General features: G+C 35.5%; 1 long non-coding RNA gene across 1 annotated transcript in view; it reads left to right on the plus strand.

Moving 5' to 3' along the window:
• Positions 1 to 13,716, plus strand: part of LOC119239973 (uncharacterized) — a 130,813-nt gene extending 117,097 nt beyond the window's left edge. The window contains exons 3-4 of the long non-coding RNA XR_005124050.2: positions 3,750 to 3,831; positions 13,418 to 13,716. This is a non-coding gene — a long non-coding RNA (uncharacterized LOC119239973). The remainder of the gene's footprint in view (positions 1 to 3,749; positions 3,832 to 13,417) is intronic.
• The last annotated feature ends 1,953 nt before the right edge of the window (positions 13,717 to 15,669 follow it).

The raw sequence follows: 15,669 nt of genomic DNA on the forward strand, positions 1-15,669 counted from the left end.
TAGTTTTAGCATACTGTCTACCATAAACAAACCTCCAATTAGGAATTATTATTACTCATTTATTTTGTCATCATTTTCATCATCAGTCCACAAAAATCTATCCTGAGAATTGGTTATATCTGCAATCATTTCACAAGAAAGGAGACTATAGTGATGAGGGGTAAGATGGTTTTTAGATGGGAACCATGGGAAATACTTAAACCCTTGGAAGTAGGAAAGATGTGGAAATAAGCTGAGGATGTGAGAAACCTGTGCTGATGGCAAATAGGAAAACTTAAGCATAATATAGGATCATAGGTATCACGGAATATCATATCAGAAAGGTACACAATGAGTTTTAGAAATTAGCATCAAAGTGACGATTGAATAAATAGGTGCAGAACACTTAGAAAGTAGTTTGTCACTACATACAATCAGCTAAAAACTTCCCATGCCAAGGGACTTGGTAAAACAATTCCCAGCAAGCTATTCTACAAAAATAATGCATTAATGTTTTTATCTCAGTATTACTTATACTAAGCTTCTGATTTATACCAAATAAATAATAAGGAAATGACTGAGAAATTAATACATATTATTTATAATAAAATCATTTAAATAATTAAATGTAGTAATTTGGAAAAAAATTTTCAAAATGCTGTATTTATAGAATGGTTATGATAACAAAAGAAATTCAGTCATAAAATGGAAAATGTCTAACCTACACAAGTAGGTTAAGATGCTAATATTAAAATGCTAAAATTGGAATAGGTCTTTTCTCTATTTTTGTTTTTTTGTACAAATTTCTTTCAAGAATAAAATAATTCTCTTATGAAAGATATATAAGCTGTTATAAAAACAGGCTATTTATTTTTTTAAATAATGATTAGTCATTTCCTCTCAGAAATACTTATCATAAACATGCAGATGCTCTAATGACATTGTAGAGTCTCTGGTTCAGCTGAATGTTCATACATTGTAGATGGTGATCACAGGTGTATTTCTCCTAGCACTTTCTGTGAATACCTTTGTAGCTGAGATGTGTCCAGCTTTAGTGTATCTCTTATAAACATTTTTATCAGTCTTTGTTTTCAGTCAGTCTTCCCAGGAGCTGAGAATGTTCTTTCTTCTGTTGATTCAATATCAGTTTTCCTATAGATTATACTCTGAAATCCAATCCCTCTTCTACAACAGTCTTCCAAATGCATAGACACTAGTCAGACAAAAATAATATAGCAACAATAAAAACACATAAATTCTCATGTTCCTGCTGTTGAGCCTCCCCATTTGCAATTTACCCATCTTCCTTAAAGTTTGTTACTCAGATTTGAATGCTTCTTTGTAGTTTTGATCTCACCAGCTCAGAACAGAAAGAGACCATCATCTCTTTTCCTTTCCATTAGTGAAACTTAAAATATTAAGCTAGTGCTTCCTGACTTTATTGGGAAAACATTTTTAAAGGGGCATACTTTATAAGCAAAGATTACCTCTGACATTTAAGCTTGATCACAACTGACTTTTTAATGAAAAAAAAATCAAAACCATTTCTATGTTTCCCATCCTCTCAACTTCCAAGGAATCAATAAAACTACCAAAATCTCCCCACAAAGCTTGCATTCCACTCAATAAGGTGTTAGTAAATCAATACAAGTAAAGAAAAATTATTTTATGGGAGCAAAAACTTACACTCTATTACATTTAACTGCTTAATCATACTGTACACTACATTTTAAATATGTTTTCTCAAAAAAAAGGAACTATACCTGTGGCTTTTCTTTGCTATGCTTTCACATATTTCTTACAACTAAAAGTATGATTATATATAAAGAACATTTTTTCCTGATCAAACAATGTGTTATTGATTGATTGAGACATATGAGGTTTATTCAGCCTACTCCTTCCTTCCTTGAGATGCTCTCTTGAATTATAGTTGACATAAATTGATTTAAGTGACTACTTCAAGAATGGGTGATTTTCAATTGTCTTTAAGTTCTCATGGATGACTTTTTCTTGGATGAAACCTCTAGGATGAATATAAACACATGCCTCCTATGATTTCAGTGAACATCCATAAAGTATTAGTATACTATGCTTGTTAAAATCCTGTTTTACAATAGTATTTTTAATCAAGTCACTTTTATTTTAGGGCCAAGGTAATTTTATGGTCTTAAGTTGGCCACTTTTTTTCTTTTTGTTAGGTAACATTTGTTGACAACATTGTATTTGACTCAGGGGAATAGGTTCATACTATTACAGGGCAACCCCGGTATGAAACAAGTTGCATGACTGTGAGTCCGCACCTGCACACTTAAAAGGGACTAATTAATGGTAAACTGCAGGCATGCACAAAAGCTTAATAAAAGATTTATTTATGAGGGAAAGGGTAATGAAGAAATGAATAACTCAGGGAGAAAAAGAGGGAGATAAATTTGTGAATGCATCCTATGTGTTCCACTGACCTGGAGTCCCAATGACCCAATGAGTGCTGGCAAAAAGCCACATGCCATGAGGCCAAGAGAGTGACCCCCATATGGCTGGTTATATACACAAACTAAAAAACATGGCTGCTTAACTCCACCCTCAGGTCCTAACAACCCTCCCGATGGTGATTATGGGATTTGTAGTTCCCGGTGTCTTGATGGAGTGGGTGTGGAGTCCACAAAACCTGTATGGAGTTTGCTCAGGACATCCTTTTCCTCTAACAATACCTCTTTAGGTATTTTACACTACCACAGCCACCAAAACACCCTTAGTCTTGCATCATAGTCCATTGGGCACACTCTCTTGTTTGTTACCTATCCTCACTCTCTTCCTCTAGAAACAAAACAAAGGAAAAAATAAAACTAAAGCAAAACACACCCTAGAAAAATGACTTCAGAATTGAGGTTATTTTGTCTGTCTATGGAATAATTTATCTACATTTTTTAAACTCCTGGCAAGGATGCATATAGTTTCCCTGAATTCTCCTATACCACACTGTTAGCTAAGCTATGCAGCTATGCGAAAAGACCATTTGGTGCAGGGACTGTATCATCTCAACAGTTAATTGATGGATGGTGAGGACTTGTAACACTGATGAACAGTCAGAACAAGAACTTTAAATTGTAGATTAAAATTAGACAACACTAATGCATGAATTCCCAAACTACAGTTTTAAACTCAGGGTACAAAACAAAATAAGTGGGCTTAAAAATCCATTCTGAAGAGCAGGCATATTATGTTGAAGTAAGAAGAATATATTACTCACCATTTGAATCACTATGCAAGGGGCAGATATATTTCACATGCAGAGATAAAGAAACTAGCCTATATTCTCTCAGTAGTTAATAATAGATTATATTAATGCACTGAAATAATACCTTTTTCACAGAGGCAGTTACCTAAAAAAAATAATATTTCTTATGGCATTCTGTCCCTGCATTCTAATTCATTGCTCAAATTTTCATGATTCCATTAAGAATACAGCCCTTTTTAAAACAATGATGGACCAGTCATTAACTAAAAGTGAGTTTATTCATATTCAGGTTTTTTGGCCTCCAGATAAGGACTTTTCTATTGATAGTCATGCTTGGCATCAAAAAGAGATCCCATAGGGGTAAAAAATTACTATGTTTTGAAACATTTAGTAATTTCAGAAAATTGGAATAATTTTCAGTAATACCAACCACTACATATGCATTCACTCTCATACACACATTATGTTTCTTAATATCGTGAACTAAAATCATATCATTGTTTTTTGCCTTACTTACTTCTGTCTCTCCAAATAGAACATAAAGGAAAAGTTCTTATTTGTCCAGTTTTGAAAACCACGATGGCAAGTAAGGTGTCTGGATCACTCTACTCAGTCAAGTAGGTACTCTGTTTTTTGTTGTTGTTGTTAATCAAACTAATCAATGATGCAAATTACACAAATATTTGTTTATTTGTTAATAAAACTATTGAAGGTATAAATAATTGAATACTGAACTATTATAATTGTGGCAAGGGATATCAGGATTCTTGTCTTCATTTATAAAACATAGAAAGATATCAGCTTACCTAAAAATTGAAATAGAAGGTTGGAATGAAATTATTGGCTCCAGGGCCTCTCTGGTGGCGCAAGGGGTTAGGATGTAACCTATGAAGCAATCCCTAGCCTCTGCAGCAAAAGTTCGATCCCTGGCTGGCCAGGGAACAACCCACATGGCACAGCAGACCTCTCTTGTCTCTCCCGCTGCTCCCCTCAGCAGTGTATTTCAGTCAGTCTGCCTGTTCTGTTCCCCACTCTGTGTCTGGTGAATCCTCTCAAACCCCCACATCTCTGGCCTGTACCTCAGCCTTGTATGCATAAATAAATAAATCTAAAAAAAATAAAGAAAATGTTGGCTCCAGATTTTCTGGCATTTTTGTGTTAATGATTGAATGGATACTATTAAAATGGCAACTATTTTGTTGACGTTGATTTTGTAGTGTCAGCAAGACATTTAAAGGGAAATATCTTTACAAATTTGAAAATGCAATTTTAATAAAAATTAAGATGTCAATGATGACGAATAATAGTCATTATTTATGTAGAAGAGCTGCTAACATTTATTTGAATGCTTATATTCATTGAAGCAATCTAAGAATTGAATTTCTGGAAGTTTAATAAAGATATATTTAATAGGATTTCTCACGTGATACTGCACATTTCTATCAGTTTTCTTGATTTCTATGTATTTTTTTTTCCATAATCATGGATATTTGATCATAATCTCACCTCTCACTGGTCATCTTCTAGTGAAGTCAGTCTTTAATCTTCTTTTCTTTCACACTTCACCTTTTAGGTTTCAGTATGAAACTGTTATAGATATATATGGGTATATAACTATATATGTAATTCTGTTTATATATTTCTATGAAACTGCTTTTTTTTTTTAAAGATTTATTTATTTATATATACAGAGGTGCAGGAGGTGAGAGAATTCATCAGAGACAGAGTGGGGAACAGAACAGGCAGACAGACTGAAACACACTGCTGAAGGGAGCAGTGGGTGAGACAGGAGAGGTCTACTGCACCATGTAGGTAACTCCCTGGCAGGTGAGGGATAGAACTCATGCTGCAGAGCCTGCGGACAGCTTTGCACTGCTGTGCTTAACCCCTTGTGCTGCCAGGGAGGCCCTCTATGAAACTGTTATATCAGGATCAGATATCTAAATTGCTAACTTCAACCAAAGAAGACAAGTTTCACTGACAACTCAAGCCATATACAACATGAATTCATTGGGGTGGGGAGTAGAAAATTCAGATTACAATAATGTAAGGGATACAATTCAGTTGCCAGTAAGGAAAAGGTTATGAAACTTTTGGTAAGGCTTGGGAAAGAGCAATGCAGAGAAGGAAGGTCCCAGTTCATTGACTTCCTGGAAGACTTGCTTCTGCAGGGAGGGGAAGGCCACTGTTCAGATTGAAAGTCCCAGGCAGCTCTCACCAAAACCCAACAAGTCTCAGGAACTTTAATCTGATTCCTATATTTGTACACCTTTTAAGAAGCATATTTTCAATACCACCTGTTAATTTTAATATAATTTTAATTCAGCCATATTTTTATCTATGCTGACCTTTCTCATGTCTGTTTATCAGTGTCTTCATAAACAAGTGGTTGCTTTAAAATTGTGTAATTGATAAGTTGCTCTGTCTCCACCTTTCAATCAGTCAGAGTTACTTCACACATAATTTATTTTCACTCAGTCACATGAGATCCTGCACTACCCCCTCCCTCCCAAAACAGGCCTTTTTTCTAGATGAATTAATAGCTCCATGTGCTTTAATTTCATCTTTTTTTTTTCCTGAGATAGTGTAACAAACATATGTTGAGCACCCTCTATGTGGCAGGTGCTGTAGACCCATCAAATATATCACTTTAACAAAACAAATATTTTTGTTTTCTTGGGATTTATATTACTGCAGGAGTGACATGGGATAATAAATAATGGAAACACTAAATAAGGAAATGATGTGGTTTAGTAGAAGTGATAAGAGCTAATAGGAAAGAGAAAGGAAAGTAGGCTGTAGAAGATCAAAAGTATGAATTATCAGTAGCAATTCTAAATAGGTTGTTAAATTAGATATTATAAAAGGAGGTAAGGTATGAGTAAGGATGTAAAGAAGGTAAAGAGATACTCTTGCACAGATAGGACCCATCAACTACAATATACGTAAGATAATTTGGTGAAGTGATAGTAAGGAGAAAATCATGAATGCTTAAAGTCCACAAGATAATGCATTATTCAGAGACATTGTGTATTTGCTGTTCTTAGTGTAATACATCATAAGATATTCAACCACTACTTTAGAATTCTAGTGCTCTTTTAAGAAAAGTTTGGAATGATACAGATGGTCTTTTCTGCAGCTGACTCCCCTTCGTATGTTTGAGTAATTTATTTTCACCACATTGGGTAGTTTCATATTCTAGAAACAGACATACAAAAAGATAAAGGTAAACATTTTCCCAAACTTTTTTGTAGCTGGAATCTAATGATATGATCACAGTTCCACTAATAGACTAATCTATCCAGATACTAAAATAAAAACGGTGTGCATAAGCAGGAATGACGTATGATGTAGAGTCTAGTTTTTTGAAGGGTCTGCAAAGTGACACATCAGTTTCCAGAGGCAGAAAAGGGAACAATTAATGATGGTGAAGCTACAGGGTCTGTGCCTAGTAGTGATTCTACTAGACCATTTCTTTGTTAAATTAGCTAGCTCCTGTCTTTATTTTCCAAGACAAGACAAGCTTTGCATACCTCTCACAAATTTGCATTTAACCAAATATACTTTAATCATTTTATTTCCTGCTAAATTCTGGCAGATTTATTTGCTGCTGTTTCCATACCAAACAAAAAAAATGTATACTAACTGGTAGGAAACAGATACAAATATGGACATTATATGGAAAAACACACAATAATTAAAGTCAAAGGATGAAGGGTGCAAATTAAAACATTAAGACGAAAGGAAGATAAAATTGAGTGGGAGTATTTGGTGAGTTACTTTGAAGAAAGAAGGCTATGAACACAGTCTATGTGTTCTCAGACTGAGCACAGCAGTCTAAAAATTGGAGAGAAACCAATAAATGCTCTGTGAATTGTGGTAAAATTATGAAGTACTTCATGCAATGATCAAATTCCATAGAGTTCACTGGAAACATTCAAGGGTATTTATTTATTGGAGATCATTTTAGTGACATTATCAAAAATGCTCTTCCACCTCATTTATGGAAACACTGAGAAATACTGATATTATTTATTTATGCATGAGTACCCTATGATATAATGCTTTTTTGCTTCCTGTATGTAAATATAAATTTGCCGTGCCTACTAGCTTACATTCCCAGCAGGGCATGCAGTATTCGTTTTGCTTTTTTTTTCTTATGTCCTTGTCTAAAATGTGTCACTAGGATGTTCTTTAATGTATTAGGGATTCTCCGTGTGTTTCTCAGCGTCTCTTGTGCCTACAAATGTTTGCTTCCCTAGCCTACTTCTCATCACAGGCAGTTTTCAGAATACATTTGACTGCTGATTGGACTCCCAGGTATTCCACCACAATTTGGTTTTCAATCTGGGCTTCTGTCTGTTGAACTGAACACTGATCTGTGCTTTGTTAGTTATATCTCTGCATGTTGTCAAGGACCAAGGGGAGCATGTACAGAGGGTTCTCGTGGGAGAGTCATCCTAATACTCCCTTCCGAGGTTTGTAAGTGGAGCTGAGCTCCTTTAGTAATCTTAACAAAAACCTATGGGCCCCAGAGGTTCCGCTGCTGAGAGATTTGTCAGGTGTTTTGAGACTGGTTTCGAATCTTCCACTGATCTATCTCTTTTAGGTGAGGCGCTTGACTCACTTTGAATGTTGAATACCAGCTGCTTATATTAAAATTGAGTACGATTGAGACCTCTGCTCGGGGGTATAGAACACATTCACTCCTGACTCCTATAGGAATGTCCTGCTGGTTTCCAGAAACCTATCCTGGCTATTTAAATCAGGGATAATATTTTTCACGCTGTCATTCATCATTTCACATGAATACTATTAACAAAAGCCCCAGAAACAAACTTCTATTTATCAAACAAATGTTACCTCAGTAATTATAAAAACTATGCTTTTTGAGATTACTTGATTTACAATACTATACATGATTTAAATGTATAGGTTCACAACTCTTTAGATTTAGTGGGTTGTCAGAAAAGTCATGACACATTTTCTTTATGTTTTTCAAAGAAAAAATACATCATGACTTTTCTGACAATCCAATATATTACAACACCATACCTTCACCAAATTGTCTGTGATAACTATATAGTTCACTGGAACCCTTCCACCTTTTTTTGCACCCTGCATTAACTCTCCCTTCTGGGGACCCCAATTCTGAAATTAGCTTTCAAGAGTTTGTTTTAGGGCCTCCCCTGGTGGCGCAGCGGTTGAGCACTGGGCTGCAAAGCTGCCCGCAGCCTCTGCAGCACCAGTTCGATCTCTTGCTGCCTGTGAGGGTCCCACATGACACTGCAGACCTCTCCTGCCGCACTCGCTGCTCCCCTCAGCAGTGTATTTCATCAGTCTGCCTGTTCTGTTCCCCTCTCTGGTTCTGGTGAATTTTCTTACCCTCCCGTGCTTCTGACTGTACCCAGGGCTTGTATAAATAAATAAATAAATCTTTTTTTTTTTTTTTTAAAGTTTGTTTTAGTTTTAATTTGCTGTTCCTTTGCTTTGTCACTTTATAGTCCACTATCAGTGAAATCATATAGCATTTGTCCTTCTTCCTTTGACTTACTTTACTTAGCATAATCCCCTCTAATTCTATCCACATGGTCACTTTATAGCTGGATCATTGAGTCATTGAGTATATACACCATATCTTCTTTATTCATTTATCTTTTGTTGGGCACTTAGGTTGTTTATATAACTTGGCTATTATAAATAGTGCTATAGTGAACACATGAATACATATATCTGTTTTAATTAGTGGTTTTGTATTCTTTTTGTGGATATATAACTATGGCGGGGGGTGGATCATATGCTATATCTTTTTAAAAAAATGTTCATTTATGCTTACAGGAACTGGGGTACAGGCCAGAGGTGTGGGTGGGTGGTGAGAGGATTCACCGGGAACAGAACAGGCAGACTGACTGAAATATACTGCTGAGGGGAGCAGTGGGCAAGACAGGAGAGGTCTGCTGCACCATGTTGGTAGCTCCCTGGCCAGGCAGCGATTGAACTTGTGTGGCGCTGGCTGTGGATAGCTTCATAGCGCTTTGCTCATTAACTCCTTGCAGCACCAGGGAGGCCCTCATATGTTATATCTTGTTTCAAGAAATTTTCATACTGTTTTTCATAGAGTCTGAACTAGTGTATATTCCCACCAAAAATGAACAAGTGTTCCTTTTCTCCACATCCTCACCGATGCTTGTTGTTTCTGGCCTTTTTGAGGCGGGCGATGCTCACAGGTGTGAGATAGTATCACATTGTGGTTTTGATTTGCATTTCACTCATCATGAGTATAAATGAGAATTTTTTTCATGTGCCTGTTGGTCTGTATGTCTTCTTTGCACAAGTGTTTATATCTTCTGTCCATTTTTTTATTGGATTCTTTGTTTTCTTTTAATGAGTTGTAGGAGTTTATTATAGATGTTGGATAGCTACCCTTGTCAGGTGTATGATGGGCAAATATTTCCTCCCATTCAGTAGGGTGTCCTTTCTTTTTAGACAGTTTCTTAAATTGTGCAGAAGCTTTTTAGTTTGTTGTAGTCACGTTTGTTTATTCATGCCTTGATTTTCATGCCATTATAGTGAAGTCCCCAAAGGTATCACTAAAGCCAGTGTTACGGAATGTCAGGAACAAACTTCTAGAAGTTTGTCTTTGTCATTTGTGAATCAGACTCCTCTGTTCATTGTTGTGTTCATTGTTCCCTTAATTATCTGGAATGGGTGAGTATTCATGAATAATGTCAAACTTTTAAAGATTAAAATTTAAAGTCTGTATTTTATTCAGGAAAGAAAATGCCTTGCAATCTTAAGGACAATCTCCTATATGTAAGGTCACTGTATTGAATAATACTTTTAGAAGTTTGATATAACACATCACTTTTTTTTCTTAACAGTATTGTTTTTGGTCCTGGGCAGGATGGAAACTTCCTTACCTCCCATACCTTATTGTGGCCACATACCATAGACACACTAAAACTGTCAATATATGATCACATATAGGTCACAATAGAATTTATTATCAAATCAAGAACATGAACAAGATAGATGAAATTCCTGGAGATTGATAGTCTTGTCTAAATGAACATTTAATTATGATTCCTATATGAGGATAATATATAATGAGAATGATAAAAGACAATTATTTCCATCAAATTCACATCTCAGAAGTAACAAATGAAACTATGATCTGTTCCTTAGAATAATGACATCATATTTACAAAACAAGCAAATTACAAATATCGTCTTTGACGATATTCAGCACATCATTCTGACACTTTAAGAATGTTTCTATCAAATCATATTCTGATTCAAATTATTTATAAGAAATCACATTGAAGTAATGTGGCAGAAATTTTAGTTTTTTTTTTATGCTGTTTTGAAATTGGAGAGAGAAACTGTAATAACTAGTTTTTAAAGACTGAACTAAAATACAACATATTTTGTGCTTTTAGTAACAAGTGTTTCCTAACAGAAACAGCATTTCTGTTGCTTAGTCATTCAGTTTTATTTTCTTTTCTGGCTTATTATGCTGACTAACACTCAGCTGTAATTTAAGTGAATTTTTTAATGATTCATTTAATGGTTACTTAAATGACGTGAGTTTCAAGTGATCACCTTATTTGTTACAAGATCTCTAAAGTATAATGTTCCAAACCAAAAAAAAAAAAAAAACAAAAAAAAAACAGATGTAGCTTTGTTATTATCTCTTATCTTCTCGGTAATTCCTGCCAATAAACTGATTCTATTTCCAGGATGGCCTGCTATTTATGTAATTTATGTCTTTCTAATTTCACATCTTTATTTTCTTCCCAGAAATACTTTTTGAAATATTCCTGTCCAGAATCACTCACTTCCTTGTCATCATGTTAATAGCATCATATATATGACTTTAAACCCACTGAAATGTAATTATATATTTATAGTTGAGAATTCTAGAAAGTGTAATATTTATGGGTTTGATTCTGAGGGTCTTCACTTATAGCGAATTGTTTCCTCAAATAATTTTATTTTTTGGTAAGTGAACTAATGTTTTTGGAGTTTTTTTTTTTTTCTAAAGACTATTATTTCCTGTGTGTAGATACTGAACTGTCTCATTACTCAGCGTGCGTTAAGTGGTATATTGACATAGATGCCCTTGAACCCCAAAGAATAAAAATTAGACATAAAGAAACACCTCAGCCACACTGTGCAGATTGGCTCAATGTCTGGACAATTTATTTAATGCTTAGATCAGCTTACACTAAGTACAGGGGTCAGCCTGAGGTGAAAGATGAGGTCTTCTCTAATTATACATCTTACACTGACGATGTAGGTATCCTTGCAAATTCTCAACATCCATCCATGGGTGCTCATAAACATTCTGATTTCTTGAAGAAATTCTCCTTGGCATTAGCTCCTAGGCATGGATTGCTCTTAAGTTGCTGTTGTATATGTAGCACATAACTTTTTTTTAGGATTTATTTATTTATTTATACAAGCACTGGGTACAGTCAGAAGCGCGGGAGCGTGAGAGAATTCACCAGAGCCAGAGCGGGGAGCAGAACAGGCAGACAGACAGAGGACACTGTTGAAGGGAGCAGCAGGAGAGGTCTGCGTGCCATGTGGGACCCTTGCCGGTGACCAGGGATCGAACCCGTGCTGCAGAGGCTGCGGGCAGCTTCCTTGCAGCCCAATGCTCAACCACTGCACCACCGGGGAGGCCTGTAGCACATAATTTTTTGCCCAAGGCATTTGTGGCCTGTTAGTTTGGTTTGTGGTAGTTTCAAGCAATGCCTACAAAAATGCCTACAATTTCTTTTCTTCTTTTTAGTATTTATTACATTTTTTCTTACATTGTTATTCATTTTTGTACAATATTTGATTTCTCCCTTGAGGTGTAGTTCCTATAATTCTCCCCCCACCACAGCACCCATGAACCATTACCGTAGTCCCTTGTGCTCTTCCCTCCCCTGTCTTGATCCATCTCCCTCCCCATCTCCTGCTGTATGCCTCAGATCTATGGTTTGTCTACAAATTTTGTCTTTTTCCCTATATTCCCTCTAAAGTGAGACCACCCCATATTTTTCTTTTTCCTTGTTATGTATTTCTCTTAGCAAAATCCTTTCCAATGCCATCTATGTTGCTACACATGGCATTTTTATCTTTTTTTGATCACTCAGTGGCATTTCATTACATCTATATACCACATCTTCTTGATCCATTCATCTGTTTGGGGGCATTTAGGTATTTTCCGTATCTTAGCTATTGTAAATAGGGCTGCAATAAACATGGGAGTGCAGGTTTCCTTTTGAATTAGTGTTTTCATGTATTTTGGGTGTATTCCTGGGAGTGGAATTGATGATAGATCCATTTTTAGTGTATTTCTGTGGTGGCTGGACCAGTTTAAGTTCCCAACAAAATGTAAGAGGATTCCTTTTTCTCTACATTCTCACCAGCATTTGTTGTTGCCACTTTTTTTTTTTTTTTTAACATGGGCCCTCCACACTGGTGTGAGGTGGTTTTGATTTGCATTTTCCTGATTATAAGTGATGTTGAACATGTTTTTATATACCTGTTGGATACAGACAAGCATTTATACACTTAATCATTGTAGAAATGAATTTTCATTACCCACTGTAACTTCTCTAGCAAATTAAATAATATGGCATCCTATATATATATTTGTGCATCAAAACGTGTATTTTCTTGGGGCCTCCTTGGTGGCACAAGGGGTTAAGATGCAACCTATGAAGCTACCTGCAGCCACTGCAGCAGAGGTTTGATGCCTGACCAGGGGGCTAACCCACATTGCACAGCAGACTTCTCCTGACTCAACCGCTGCTCCCCTCAGCAGTGTATTTCAGTAGATCTGCCTGTTCTGTTCTCCACTCTGTCTCTGGTGACTCCTCTCACCCTCCCACACCTCTGGTCTGTACCACAGTTCTTGTATGCAAATAAATATAACTTAAAAAAAAAAAAAAGATGCATTTTCCTGAACTTCAAATAAAAGCCTGTAGATGAGAAAAGAATATACACACACAAATAAAAAGAAGGGAGAAATGACATACTTTCTTCTTTTAAATATTTTAGAAAATAGGAACATAGATTTGATTTCTTTTCTCATTAAGGAAAAAAAAAATCTCTCTTCACCACCGACAAAAAAATGATAGTAACAATAAGTGTAAATATCACACTGTTAATACAAAGAATAATCAAATGTAATGTTCTGGTTTCCAGGAGAAGTTTCCCCAGAGACCATCCAACAGCTGTCTAGTAGTTTCAATTCAATTGTTTGATGATATGTCAACAAGAAGAAGTTCAAGCATGATCACCATGAGAATGCTAGGTGAATGTTTCCTGTCTGAAATTTCTTCCCAAAGATTTATAGTATCAGGCAAACAAATATTGCCTATGTTTATGATGGTTTCCATCCAGAGTGAATGGGAAGCTGAAAAGGAAGTAAGACAAGTACATGTTACCTTGGAGCAAACATGATTTTAAATGCCATTGTGTTTAAAATAAAACACTGTGTTTGAAATGTGTAAAGAGAGTTAAAATCAGGAAAGCAGTCAAACTTTAATTTAGAATTATGGGCGCTAATGTTTATATTGAGTACTCTTTAGATTCCTAACACCATGTCACCAAATGTTACTGATTTGGTTTCTTAAAGTTATACAGAATGTAGGAATTTAGGGAGAAGGAAGAATACCATGTGAATGAGGTTTCTTATACAATTTGTTGAAAGGTGTTATTATTCTGTATTTCAACAGAAAATCCATGATGATGAAAAATTTGAGCCAATGTAGAGTTTGAGATGTGAGAGGGCATCAGATTATCATATGTGCTGGAGGCACATTTGGATTGTGTATTTAAGCCATCTGAGTGGAAAATCTATTGCAGATATTAGTCATAGGGTAATGTCACTTATTTTGGATCCTGAAAATTAGCTCAGTTGTCTATTAATAAGAAAGGGAACAGAGTTAGATGTTTTTAGCACATCAGGGGAGTATAGTCCCCAATTTTTGATTTTAATAGCTCATTGATGTGAAGTCTTATCTAACTTTTTTTGTTAAGATTTATTTTTTTAATTATGTATGCAGGAACTAGGATATAGGCCTAAGGTCTGGGGAGTGAGAACGTTCTAGAGACAGAGTGGGGAGCAGAACAAGCAGATCTACTGAAATACACTGCTGAGGGGAGCAGCAGGGAGACAAGAGAGGTCTGCTGTGCAATATGGGTTAGCTTCCTGGCTGGGGATCAAACTCATGCTGAAGTGGCTGGTTGATGCTGAGACTTTAACCCCTGATGGGCATTTTGCATATTGAACACAGTACACTGCCTTTACTCAACTGACTTAACTCAAGTTCTCCAATACCTTTCCAGCTTTTCTTGGTGAGGTTTTCTTAATCTAGTTTGTTACTCAAATATTGGCATAGGAACCCTTCTGCTTTTTTTTCCATCTAAGGAAAAGATCCACAGTTGTCATGCTCTGAAGCTTACACTTTGTTATTCTTCTCTTTATTTTGTGTATGTGAGTGTGTAAGGCAATCCCAAATATTAGTTAAGATATGTATGATGGCATCATTGTTATACTAGGTGCCAAACAGATCCTTAATAGGAATACATGAGAATCCTTAATAAGAATGGCAGCTTTATTTGCAAAATTGGACACTAGAATTATTCAACTTTTACTATATAATTAGTACCTCTGAGAATAGAGAAAACTTTAAAATATTCAGGTCCTTAATGAATATTAAATATTATGCTCTGATGGTGCATGATGAATCTTTGTTTACATCACATGCAGAAGTTTTTGTTTACCGGAATTTAGAGCAACACATTGTGGTGAAGTCCAAAATTTATTTCTCTGTCACTCTGTGGTAGTGTATGATATAGAAATATAATATATCTTAAAAATATTATTTTTTCCTGAACTCTCATGACCTAATTCCTCTTTCCTATCATATTTAAAAATAATGTTTGACCATTGAGGGCTCTATATTAAGCTGTCCAATTGAATCAAGAATTTCTTGTCTTAGCACTATTATGAATGGAGTGTTGCAAAAAGTGGTCTGTTCAAATGTCAACTCTAATGGTTATGTGTTTTGTTGTGCTTTCATTTTTTTCCAGGCTAGTACACTTCATTTGCATTAATTCCTTCTGTTAGTCCCTATATAGTACCATTTCTACATCTTTACTAACTTGGTAGTTCTTTTGACTATCCTGGTTTGTAAATACCCTGTTCAAGTTTTCTTACACTTTGGATAATACAAGTGAAACAAGAAAAAAAAAAAAAGAACCAATATGGTAAAATGAAAAAACTTAAAAAGCTTCTCAATGTCCTCCTTTAAAAACTCATTTTATTTTAAAATAGTTTAAAATTTACAGAAAAGTTGTGAAATATACACAGTTCCTATCACCCATACCTAGCACTTAGCTTCCCGTACCTTGTGTTCATATGCACATCTATCACAATGAATGAACAATTA

This window comes from Talpa occidentalis, unplaced genomic scaffold (genome assembly GCF_014898055.3).
Source record: "Talpa occidentalis isolate TD23 unplaced genomic scaffold, MPIMG_talOcc4v2.1 talOcc4.12, whole genome shotgun sequence".
Classification (NCBI taxonomy): domain Eukaryota; kingdom Metazoa; phylum Chordata; class Mammalia; order Eulipotyphla; family Talpidae; genus Talpa; species Talpa occidentalis.